Source organism: Xenopus laevis, chromosome 1S (genome assembly GCF_017654675.1).
Source record: "Xenopus laevis strain J_2021 chromosome 1S, Xenopus_laevis_v10.1, whole genome shotgun sequence".
Taxonomy (NCBI): domain Eukaryota; kingdom Metazoa; phylum Chordata; class Amphibia; order Anura; family Pipidae; genus Xenopus; species Xenopus laevis.
Window position 1 is genome coordinate 197,204,673 of NC_054372.1, and position 13,754 is coordinate 197,218,426.

The following is a 13,754-nucleotide window of genomic DNA, read 5'->3' on the forward strand; positions in this document are numbered from 1 at the left end:
GACGCTCCGTGGGGCACATGCGCAGTAGAGCAATCCCACGGACACAGGGACTGGACGAATTCGCCAGAGACGGTCCGTGGGGCACATGCGCAGTAGCACAATCCCACGGACACAGGGACTGGACGCAGAGACACTTGAACTTTATTATACAGGATATATGAGGGGTATATGATCCAGAGAGGAACTTACATCTTTTTTGAGCGCCCCAGGCTCTCGTTGATCCGCGCTCTCCTGCGCTTTTCCATGATGGGTTTGGATGACTGTAAAACAGAGAGGAGGGACAATTGAGCGACTCACTCACTTAGCGCCAGTTGGCAATATTCCTGGTGGGCAGGTTCAGGATGAACAGGTCATCACCACAGAGCGACATATACCTTTCTGTGCTCGCTGGCACTCTTGGGTTTATCCGGAGTCTGCGCTGAGTTGGCCGGTGCCCCTGCAATGGGGGAGGCTGTAGGCTTCTCCATGCTATCTGCAGGCATGTTCAGACGTTGTATCCGGATAGGGCTAGTGATGCGGATGTTGCTATCGCCAGTGCAGAGGCGAGTGCTGTGTATGTGAGGCTTGGCTAGATCCTAAACCCTCAGCCTGGATTGTATCTCACTCTGATCTCCCAGCATGCGGGCTCTGCCTCTATTTATACTCCGCGCTGCTGCTCCCCGTTCGTGTGAAACCTTCAGTGCAGTGTCGGCTAGTACCCAACTCGCAAAGATGCTTACTGACGCTGCGTGCTGTGCTCCGCTCCGTAGTTGTGCGCATCATGTGTTTGCTGTGCGACAGTGCGCCTGATGATGATGTCACGGCCGGCTTCCTTCACATGGGGGAGGAGCGAGCGTCAGATAGGGAGCTGCCATACTGCGGTGCGGGGAGTTCTGGCTGCACTCGCTTTTGCTGGCCTGGGAGAGAATATACTACAGTGCTGGTGAGTTAAGGGGGGGTTGGGGCAGCTTGAGTACTCGCACTGTGACACATGTGCGTGAGTGCACGCTTGCGCACACGCTGGAACATATTACAGCAAAATATTATAACTTGCATTATACACACGTCCACGTAGCAGAGGAACCGCCTGGCACATATCTCAGTCCCTGTATCCGTGGGGCACATGCGCAGTAAGAGACGGTCCGTGCTGCACATGCGCAGTAGAGAATTCCACGGACACAGGGACTGGACGCAGAGACACTTGCATTTTATTATATAGGATTGACCGTGCGTTCCAGAGGGCACATGAGAAAGGCAGGGAGGGTGCTGGTTTTATGTGAATTAGGTTTGCAAGATTAGAAGTGCGTAAAGACTGAGAGACTGGAAAAGATCTTGTTGAATGCCTGAGAGTAGGAATAAGTGAGGGTACAAATGAGTGAGTGGGACCAGGGTTTGGGGAAATGTCCCCAGCTGCAAGTAACAGTAATAATGAGAGTGAGACAAGGTGTGACCTAGATTTGACAGTGCGAGCAGTGTATTGTTTGATGGGATGAGAGGGGATAATAGATTTAACAATACAAGATAGTGTGCTTAGATTGAGAGAGGGTGATGGGAGCAGTGAAGAGGAGATTTCAATTTCAGGATAGTTTGATGGATGTTGGAGTACAGAGGATATATGTAGAAGTATAGAGGAGACAGAGAAAAAGAAGGCAATCAGATTAAACACAGTTAGACAGTATAATCCGGCTTGTCTTGTTGATATAAGAATTGTTGAGCAGTGATGTCCAGTGTTTGCTTGGAGATTCCAGTCCAACTCTGATCCAACTGCTGTTTAACTCTGTCTAACTCTACTGTATATGTTGTACTTAAACTTTCTGTACTTTAACTCTGTCTAACTCTACTGTATATGTTGTACTTAAACTTTCTGTACTTAACTCTGTCTAACTCTACTGTATATGTTGTACTTAAACTTTCTGTACTTTAACTCTGTCTAACTCTACTGTATATGTTGTACTTAAACTTTCTGTACTTTAACTTGATGGACTTAAGTTGTTAAATCTGCCATGGCTCTCCTGCCATGCTCACCCCTGCTATGCTTCCCCTAGAATGAATGTCCTGATATACAGCAAGAGGGTCACATGGGTGAGGGCCAGCAATTGATTAATTAAGACAAGTTAAAGACAGAAGAATCTCTGAGTCTGGTCATCTAACAGACATCAATAGCAATAAAATGGACATACCAAACTATTCACTAAAGCATGCAACAAATTGCTAGATAAACGTAAACTGATGCATTTTAACACCTACCCCACAATTGAATAATTGGCAATGGTAATACAAAGATTTGCAGCAGAGTTGGATGGTGAGATGCAGAAAGCTAGGAGCAGTAAGTTCAATTAGCAGGAATTAGACATACCTGGAAGAGATGAGAAGGAGAGATGCAGTTCAGCAGGTATCCATATATATAGGTAAGTTCTTAACTCTGTCTAACTCTACTGTATATGTTGTACTTAAACTTTCTGTACTTTAACTTGATGGACTTAAGTTGTTAAATCTGCCATGGCTCTCCTGCCATGCTCACCCCTGCTATGCTTCCCCTAGAAATATATAAACATATAAGGGGATAGGATCACTATATATAAATATAGTTCAGGGGGATATGATCACTATATATAAATATATAAGGGGATATGATCACTATATATAAATATATAAGGGGATATGATCACTATATATAAATATATAAGGGACAGTAATGAAATAGAGAAAGTACAGAGAAGAGCGACTAAGCTGATAAAGGGAATGGAAGGGATCAGTTATGGGGAAAGGCAAGTTGGGATTGGTTACACTGGAGAAGAGACAGTTAAGGGGGATATGATCACTATATATAAATATATAAGGGACAGTAATGAAATAGAGAAAGTACAGAGAAGAGCAACTAAGCTGATAAAGGGAATGGAAGGGATCAGTTATGGGGAAAGGCAACTTGGGATTGGTTACACTGGAGAAGAGACAGTTAAGGGGGATATGATCACTATATATACATATTTTAGGAGACCATACAATACATTCTCTAATATTTTATTCACCAGTAGCTCCTCCCTGCAGACACAAGGGAGCCAATTAGATCAGAGGAAGGTTCCATGTTATACAGGGAAAAGGGTAGTTACAGTGAGAGCCAGGAAGCTGTGTGATTCCCTGAATCAGTGGTACTGGCTGATACATTAGACAGTGTTTAGTGAGATCAGTGCTTGATGACCTAATATATACTTACTAGACATTAAGCCCGTTAAATTAACGGGCGCTAGAACATATGTAGTCAAACATTCGCCAGAGACGGTCCGTGGGGCACATGCGCAGTAGCGCAATCCCACGGACGCAGGGACTGGACGCAGAGACACTTCAACTTTATTATATAGGATTTATCAAAAGGGCAAAGGATTTTCAACAGGCTAGCCAGATGCTTGCAGTCTTTTTAATTGGAATATTTCTTTATCAATAAAAATAATCCATAGAAATCAAATCGTTTTTTCATAATTAAAAAGGGACATAATGCTAGATTACATCCCATTTACAATCGATTCTCCCAGAAGGTGAATCTTACCTATAGGCAGAAGATAGATGGTAGGCAAGCAGGAATATGGGCCATGGAATGTATGAAAAACTAACAGGTGTCATCCCCAGTTCATCTGCTAGACTTGGGCAAATGAACCTTTTTCTTAAGAATGTGCTGCCCCAGTTAGTCTCCTGCGTGCCACAACTCATGGATATTCTGTGCACTGAGGTTGCTGAGTGTTGCACCAAAGCATATTGTTTAATGTGGACCTGTCACACACTCTATATTGAAAGTCCATTGCAAATTAAACTTGAAACCCAAATTATTTTTTTCATCAAAACATTCATACCTGTTATAGATGTGTTTAAATATCTGAGTTGCCAATCATATATTTGCTGTCTCCCCATGCATAGGAGTGGGGCTGGCAGTCTCTTTAACTTTCCATTCTGCACTTACTACATGTCACTGCCCTCCTTAATGTACATTGCCCCTCTCCCCTAATTGTCTAGAATTGTGCAAGGCACTACACATGGGCATTGGGTTCCCCATTCTGGCACATTTTTTGGTGATACACAACTTGTCTTAGTAACAGTGATCACAGAATGACTGCTGTCTGTTTGCTGTGATTGTGTAATTCCAAGACTGAAGTTAACAAAGCGTAAATGTAGTGTTCCGGCTATTATGTTAGATATCCAGTCACTCTAGCCTTAAAGATTACATTTTTGGCTAACAATCTATATTTTAAATTTTTTATTTTTTACCCTGTTTTAATTTTACAATGAACTGTTCCCTTAACACATAAGTGTAACGACCACCATGAATACTACTAAGTTCACACCGCCCTGCTGTTGAGTGTAGAAATGTTCTTTTGACTATCCAAACTGGCTGACTTTTCGATGAGAGAGAGTCAGTACAACACTCCCTAAATACCACTGGCAAAAATGTTATAATGTATGGTGATTTGTGAGCCCAATAAATTATTAACCCTCACCCCTCTTCTTTTGTATTTTCGAATTCGCTTGTCCATTCAATATTAAAGCACATCAGGAATCCTTGTGATTTTACAAACATGTTTTAGATGCTCTTCTTAGGGCTCTTACACACGGCCGTTCCGACCTGCGCTCCCCTGCGTTCCGTTTTTTGGCGTTCAGCCGCAGGGGAGCGCAGGAATAGACGCAAGTCATTATTTGAAATGGGGCTGTACTCACTCAGGCGCGTGTAGGCGCCGAACGCAGGAAAAATGCAGCATGTTGCATCTGAACCTGCGTTCGGCGCCTACACGCGCCTGAGTGAGTACAGCCCCATTTCAAATAATGACTTGCGTCTATTCCTGCGCTCCCCTGCGGCTGAACGCCAAAAAACGGAACGCAGGGGAGCGCAGTTCGGAACGGCCGTGTGTAAGAGCCCTTAGAACAGATATAATTTCTAAAAGCTTTTGAAAGCTGCCCTGCAATCTTTACACCCCTTTTTCATTCACTGCTTATTTCCTCTTCCCCTACCCCTCCTTCTCCCATCATGAAGCAAGGTGTCCATTGGTGTTTGATGTGCTTAGCAATTAGGAAACATTAGAAACCGTTTCGTCTTCATTATGTCACAGCTGAATGTGCTGCCCCAGTGACAGCCAGGTATAGCGTGCGTCCCAGCGGCACGCTGCGCCATGGTGCTTCCTGCCTTTGAGCACCAGCTTTCCTGCCCTGGCTTCTACCACGCATGCGCAGGCACGCGTACACGCGGGGGGTGGGGTGAGCGTGCGAGCGTGGAGCGGATCACTTTCCGATGAGCGCCAGGTACCTTTTAAAAAAAAAAAACCCCAAAAACTTTAGTCTGTGGCACAGTTTCTAATTCGAATCAGGAGCGAGTGGCCCACTTGAACGGAGTATGAAGCCCGAGTATTTGCCCGACCCCAGGTATTGCCAGTCCGGGCCTGCCGGTGGCAACCCTAGGCACATGCCCAGTAGCGCAATCCCACGGACACAGGGACTGGACGCAGAAACACTTGAACTTTAATATATAGGATATTTTACAATAGGGAGTGCATTATTCACATATAGTTTCTACTGTATATGGTTTTTATACATTAACAAAAAGCTACAGACAATCTTCTTTAGTTTTATCTATACCAAGATGCAGGCAATGAGGATATTGGTAAATATATATATATTCTCTCTTTCAAACCTTTTTGGTTACATTTTATACATTAGATAAATGTGATTAAAATATACCTTTACACCCCCACCTCACGTAATAATTGTGTTTTTTTTTTAAATACACAAATTCAGTTATAAAAAAGTGTCATCTTTTTTTTAGTTTTTCCTTTTTTTAAACTCTTCTAGGCAAAAAAATAATAATTTTATTATTAATAACGCCTACAAATCAATGTACGTATCCGTCAAATAACCAAGCAAAAAGTATTGAATTAATCAGGGAATAACTCTGAAATTTAAAAATGATTTTTCCCAATCTCATTGCAGGAAAAGAAACTATTAAGAACTCATATACATGTCTATGTTCCAATTCTTCTAAAAGGTCAAACTATCCAGTTGGTTAGAAAAAAAAATAGGTATAGGTTTTTTTTTTTTGTCCTGTCACACATTTCGGAGAATCATCAATATTTAATCATAGCCCGAGGCTCTGGCCATATCTCGTATTGATGTGCTTTGGCCCATTTTATATTCCAGCACAAAACTACTCTTGAGATTTCACGTAACAATTGCTGCTCAGCCAGAGGCCTGTCTTGTATTTGAATTGGATCTTCAAAATAAAATTTTTAGGGCTCCTTTTTTTTCCATGCATTTAACTTCTGTTTTAATGGTTACTAGAACATTCAGAAAAGGCACTTAAAATGTTGAAAAACTGTTCTATAAAAATACACCAAACGCTTGCTGTTCCTTGCGTGTTGCTTACTCGTACGGAATACAGAAGAGCCGTGAATGTAGAGCACCAACGGCATAAACAGTAGAACAGTCAACTTTAGCGTTTTATATGTTTGAAGATATAAAGTTATTATAAGCTATTATTATATACGGTGCCTATGAAGTATTTCAGTATAAAAAGAGGGTGATGGATAAAGGAAAAGCACCGTACAAAGAACAAAACTTTCTGGAAGAAACAAAACAAAAATTTAGGGGCCGATTCACAAAGGGTCGAATATCGAGGGTTAATTAACCCTTGATATTCGACTGGGAATTAAAATCCTTCGACGTCGAATATCGAAGTCGAATGATTTTATAAAATCCTTCGAATCGAACGATAAAATTCTTCGAATCGAACGGTTCGAAGGATTTAAATCCAACGATCGAAGGAATATCCTTTGATCAAAAAAAGTTAGCCAAGCCTATGGGGACCTTCCCCATAGGCTAACATTGACTTCGGTAGCTTTTAGATGGCGAACTAGGGGGTCGAAGTTTTTTCTTAAAGAGACAGTACTTCGACTATCGAATGGTCGAATGGTCGAACGATTTTTAGTTCTAATAGTTCGATTTGAAGTCGTAGTCGAAGGTCGTAGTAGCCCATTCGATGGTCGAAGTAGCCCAAAAACACTTCGAAATTCGAAGTTTTTTTACTTCGAATCCTTCACTCGAAGTTAGTGAATCGGGCCCCTTAATGTTGCAGGCTGTCGAAATCTGCAGGCAAATATTCACAAGCTTCTCTGGAAGGCAGAGTTTCAGGACCTCATTGTACAGAAGTCTAGGTACATCTACAACTAGTAGTGATGGGCGAATTCATCCCGTTCAGCTTCGCTGTACAATTTTCTAATTTCCTGTGAAATTTGCGAAACAGCGAAAAATTCACAAAATGAGAATTTTGACACCGCCATCAATTTGCGGGCATCAAAAATTGAATTACGACGCGCGTTAAAGTCAATGGCATGCGTTTGCCACGGTGCGACGGTGTTGGAATGTTTGCGGCAAATTTGTGAATTTATCCGCAGGCGCTAATTCTCCGGAAATTTGCACCTGTGGAATAAATTTTCCCATCACTATGTACTAGCAGTGCTGGATAACATATTAAGATTTGTTTCCTAAAATGCAATTTTTTGACTAATTCTTGACTGCATTTCTCTAGACACATTTTGTTGTGTCTGGATTCTTTGCTGTTGGGTCTACAGACTATGATTTTACCATCTGCATCCAGTTGTTTGTATTTTCAGCACTCTTCAAAGTTGCAGGGAAGTCAATTAATTTGTTCTTAAAGGACCAGTAAACACCCTACTTAAAGGGCACCTGTTCGGTGCAACAGTAGTTTTCTTTTTTCTAAAATTGCCCCATAAGCCCTATGACACTCACATCGGGAGGGAGCTCCTAGTGCGAGCGGCCATGTTGTGCACACAATGAGCTGCTGATGTTATGAACATGCACATTGTGAGCAATTTGTTGAATTTGCTTATTATGCGCATGCATGTACCCCAACATGGCCACATGAACTGGGAGCTCCCCATGTAGGCAGTCATCTCAGGTCATTTTGCCTGATCCTGTGCTTTCAGAAAGAGCCAGCACTTCATGATGTAACTGCTTGCAGATGAGCTATCATTACTCTTACTCAATGAAACTGAAGAAGCTGCAGTGGGACTTGGATTTTTACTATTGACTATACAGTTTCTGTATTATATCTACTAGGGAGCTGATATCTTGTGTCAGGGAGCTATTTTGTTACATTCACATTGTTCTGTTGATAGGCTGCTGGGGTTAAATGGGGGGGTGAAATCACTTGTACCATGCCAACGTGCAGCAGTAAAGGGTTTATTAGAGCACAAATCATATGACTGAGGGCACCTGGGAAACCAATAACATGTCTAGCCTTGTGGCAGGTTTCAAAATCAAACAAAATATATATAATAAAAATCTGACACAATGTTTTCTTGTGACAGAATCCCTTTAACTACATCCAACTTAGGGGCAGATTTATGGGTCAAATTTTGAGGTAATGGGAGTTTTTTCGGTTTTGTTTGAATAGGTCCATTTTTGATCGAATTCGATTCAATGTTTTTTCAAAAAAACTTAGTTCACCAATTGAATAGGTTCTAGGAGCTCCCCCATAGGCTAAAACAGCAATTCGGCAGGTTTTAGATGGCGAATGGTCGAAGTTGAATTTTTAAAGAGACAGTACATGATAAATTTCGATATTCAAATTTTTGAATTTTTTTATGGACTGAAATTAGCTCAAAATTCCATTTTTTTTTTTAATTTGAGTTTTCACTTCGACCTTTTTATAAATCTGTCCCTTAATGTACACTGTAATGTATGCTTACTGAAGTATAGTTAGCTCCAGAGTTCTAATTACTCATGATATTGTCATATCCAACTATCAGCAGGGGTGCCAGCACTTTGGTGACGTTGGATTCACTACAGTTTGAAGGCTTCACTCTGATGAATACATCATAATAAGCTTTTGAAATCTACTGACCAGTGCCTTTTATGGTTTTTTTTTTTTTTTTTGCTATAATGGTCAGCAGAATTATGTCTTTAAAGGTTCATTGCCAAATAAACCTTTAGGGTATCTAGAATGGTTTTATTATTTGTTTGGGTATTAAGATGATTTTGTCCTGCAGTAGTGATGGGTGAATCAATTTGGCAGGCGCGAATTTGCAGCGAATTTCCGTGTTTCACCAGCAGCGAATACATTTGTGAAACTGTTGTGAAAATTTGCAGGTGTCAAAAAAGTTTGGACGTGCGTTTGAAAAGTCTCCTGCATAAAACCGTCAGAACCGAGTGATTCGTTTTCCGAAGTCGCCCGAAGTTTCCTCGTGAGGCAAAAATGAATTGCTCCGAGTGCCGGCAATTTAGATTTTAGCTGGCGGGGAAGCAGTTTGAGTCAATTAATCGCCCACGAAGAAGAGGAGATTTGTCGCCGGACGACTAATCTCCCCGAATCTGCCTGTGTGCCCTGAACCTTATGGTGATCCCTCTTTGCCTAAGCCCCACATTAAATTGACTTATTATTTTGATTCAGAGATGAAAGAAAACATCAATAAAATCTTTCAAAAAATCTTGATGTTGTCACCCTTAACCTCAAACTGAAGAGTTTCAGCAAAGTTACCTGCTTTATCACTTTTTTTCTTTGGGAAAACAATGTGACAACCTTTACAGTGACAAGTAAAGTATAAATGTTGTGTCTTAAATTCAGAACAAATTAGTGTGTTTCAAAGAATTAGTAGAACAATTTGATCTGTGGTGTCTTGTATCTAATTCAGATTTTAAGCAAATAAAGGTAGAAAGTTATATTTTTTGCTTTCACGTCAATCATCTGTATATAGGTCTCCTCAGCAGTGGTGTGATAAATTAATAAAGGTCAGTAAAGAATTTAAAGAACAAGTAGAGCAGAGCACTTTTACTTTTTATTTAATAGCGTAAAACGTGGAGGGATTTAGCTTTTATCATATTAAGATAAGGAAAAAAAGGCTTTCGGCTTAACTTGTATCTGCCCAATCATCAACACTGCTCTGCTGATGTATTAGAATGACAACAAGTCTTATCACAGTCAATTTTCCCAAATTTTAGATAGAAAATCTATGTTTAAGAGGATAACGGTTTGTTTTTTATCAGAAACTCGATCATCTCATTTATTGAGATAGGACAGATAGTATTTTCATCACGGCCCACCAAGGATACATGCCCTCTGGTAAGAGTGGTTTTAAATAAGTATCCGTACTGACATAATACATTTATGAGAAGTTTAGCGTAATCCTCTTTTTAACTGTTTTCACAAGAGGAGGAAAGAGCGGCAGACCGTTCTCTTGACTTGAGCATGTTCTTAGTTTTGATTATTTGTAAGCGTTTTCATCAACACAAGATTGTAAAAAAGCATCTATTTTTATTAAAGTAGTGATGGGCGAATTTGTCCCGTTTCGATTCACAGGAAAATGTGCGAATTTCGTGAAAAATCAGTGAAATGCAAATTTTGACACCTGCGTCAATTCTGACGATCGCGTCAATTTTGATGCTGGCGTTAAAGTCAATGGGCATCCAAATAATGTTGACGCACAATGGTTTTGACGCAATCAAATTTTTTGATGCCAGCAAAGTTTTGCTGCAGTTTCGGGAATTTATTTGCCCATCACTATTACTAAGCACAAAGCCTGGACACCAAAATATTTGGAATCATTTATCTTATGATTTTAAAAATGATGAATTAGGTTTCTACTGAAATGTGTGGTTTTCATAGCAAAGAACATGATTGCAATTATTTCTGTATTCAACAACTCAAATTTTTCAGATTTCTAAAAAGTGAAAACTTGATTAAAACCATTTGTGAGCAATTTATCAGGTTTTTGCAAATTAAACATTTTTTTTGCAGTCAGAACCTCACTGTCCTGACTGTGATGAACCCCCTACTCTGTTCCTTTAAATGAAACTTCTTTTCCTCTAGTCTGAAGGGGAGGCCTCTGGTACGTGATTCTCTTTATGGGTAAAAAGGTCCCCTGCTATTTGTCTATAATGTCCTCTAATGTACTTGTAAAGTCTAATCATGTCCCCTCACAAGCGCCTTTTTTCCAGAGAAAACAACCCCAACCTTGTCAGTCTCCCCTCATAATTTAACTCTTCCCTCCCTCTAACCAGTTTAGTTGCACTTAGTCTCTGCACTCTCTCCAGCTCATTTATATCCCTCTTAAGGACTGGAGTCCAAAACTGCCCCCATACTCCAGATGAGGCCTCACCAGGGACCTATAAAGAGACACAATTATGTTTCATCCCTTGAGTTAATGCCATTTTTTATACAAGAACTTTATTTGCTTTAGTAGCCACAGAATGACACTGCCCAGAATTAGACAACGTGTTATCTACAAAGACCCCAAGATCCTTCTCATTTAAGGAAACTCCCAACACACTGCCATTTAGTGTATAACTTGCATTTATATTATTTTTGCCAAAGTGCATAACCTGCATTTATCAACATTGATCCTCATTTTCCAGTTTGCTGCCCAGTTTCCCAACTTAGACAAATCACTGTGCAAAGTGGCAGCATCCTGCATGGATCCTATAGTTCTGCACAATTTAGTATCATCTGCACAAATAGAAACAGTACTTTCAATGGCCACCTCCAGGTCATTAATAAACAAGTTGAAAAGCAAGGGACCTAGTACAGAGCCCTGCGGTACTCCACTAACAACACTGGTCCAATTAGAAAATGTTCCATTTACCACCACTCTTTGTAGTCTATCTTTTAGCCAGTTCTCTATCCAGGTACAAATACTATGTTCCAGGCCAACATTCCTTCATTTAACCAGTAACCTTTTGTGTGGCACTGTATCAAGTGCTTTAGCAAAGTCTAAGTAAATCACATCCACTGCCATCCCAGAATCAAGGTCCCTGGTTACCTTCCAGACAGTTATTTCTGCAGTCATTTGCTATGCTGCAATTCTAGAAGCAATTCATGGCAGATGAGTTAAAATGAATTCCTTCCATCTTTTTGGGATAAAGGGGGGTTCATCTATAAATGTCAGGCTCGCAGGGGCTACTTTGCTGTTATAATAAACAATCCCCCAAACAAACAGTTCTAAGAGATGTGCAAGTGCTGTATGTCAACTCTGTGTATCAGAATGGATATGTGTATTTGGCAAATAAAAGCAATTACCCTAAATGTATCTGACTATAACCTTGGCAATCTTTGACAGGCCCATTTATGCTGCAAACGCAGCTTTTATCCCCCCCCCCATCTCCCCTGTTGACAATGATGATAGGTATTTAATTTAGATTAAACATTTTACAAGTCTTTATGGCCATAAAAGCTGCATTCAAAAATCATTTCAGAAGACAGTCACGATTTGTTTTCCAATAGTTACAGCATGTTATGCAGTGGATACAAGTTCATGGAGACATCAATAAAGAAAGATGTTTCACTTAAAACCCTGAATGCAGGTTTTCCAATTGTTTTTTAAGTAAAAGTAGTGTTTCCAAGAATGGACAACTGTATAACTAGCTGACATGCTGTTTTCACATTTCCACCACAAGGTTTGCAATGAATAGAAGCTCAGTGCTCCGTCTTTTGTCTACCAGGCAGCATTTTCCTGATGCTTCATATTGAAAAAAGTCTCTAGGAAGGAAAATAGAGCCCATTAGTGAGACTACTGGAAGGTAAAATTGCATTGGTTCTCCTGTGGTTTTGGCTGAAGGCAATAACTTGGTTAACAATCATCCCGTTCTAGAAATCCTTCTCTTGAAATCAAAGTGTTTGACGTTGGCCCAGAGTAGTGCAAGAACATACCCAATGTGAACTTTAGGTAGACCCAGAGAATATAAATTGAGATGCCATAAGCTTTCTAATAATGATGGGCGAATAAATTTGCCTGGGGCAAACTCAAGGTGAATTTCCACGTTCTGCCACCAGTGAATAAATTCACAAAACTCGCAAAAAAAACGTGAAAATTTGTCTGCGTCAAATTTTTAGGTGAAGCGGAACGGGAGAAATTCACCCCTCACTACTTTCTATAAATGACTGCGGCCCTGTTTTTTTGTTTTTGGATAGTGGTTGCTGATTTGACTTGAATGTGTTTCCTTGTACAGGTATGGGACCTTTTATCCAGAATGCTCTGGACCTGAAGTTTTCTGGATATAGGATCTTTCTGTAATTTGGATCTTCATACCTTAAGAGGCAGATTTATCAAGGGTCAAATTTTGAAGTAATGGGTGTTTTTTTGAACTCCCATAACTTCAAAATTCGAATAAAAAAAAAGTCAAACTAAAATGTATTTAACAAATCTAAGTTGTTTTTTTTTGGGGGGGGGGTGATTAGGCTGTATTCGATCGTTCAAATCGAAGTAAGATCATATTCGAAGTATTTTTCACCTATTAACTCCAAATAGGTACTAGGAGGTCCCCCATAGGCTAAAACAGCAATTTGTCAGGTTTTAGATGGTGAATGGTTGAAGTCAAAGTTTTAAAGAGACAGTACATGATAAATTTCGATATTCGAGTTTTCAATTTTTTTTCAAATTCAAATCAAATTTGGACTATTCCCTAGTCGAAGTACACAAAAATATTTCAAAATTTTTTACTTAAAATTTTCAATCTGCCCCTAAGTCTACTAAAAAATCATGTAAACATGAAATAAACCTAATAGCCTGGTTTTGCTTCCAATAAGGATTAATTACATCTTCGTTGGGATCAAGTACAAGCTACTGTTTTATTATTACACAGAAAAAGGAAATAATTTTTAAAAATGAAGGCCTTTCCGCAATTTGGAACTTTCTGGATAACCGGCTTCCATATAACGGATCCTATACCTGTACCTATTCTGGCCCTCTGGACTATGTCCTCTATACTGTACCTACTATCTCTCACTT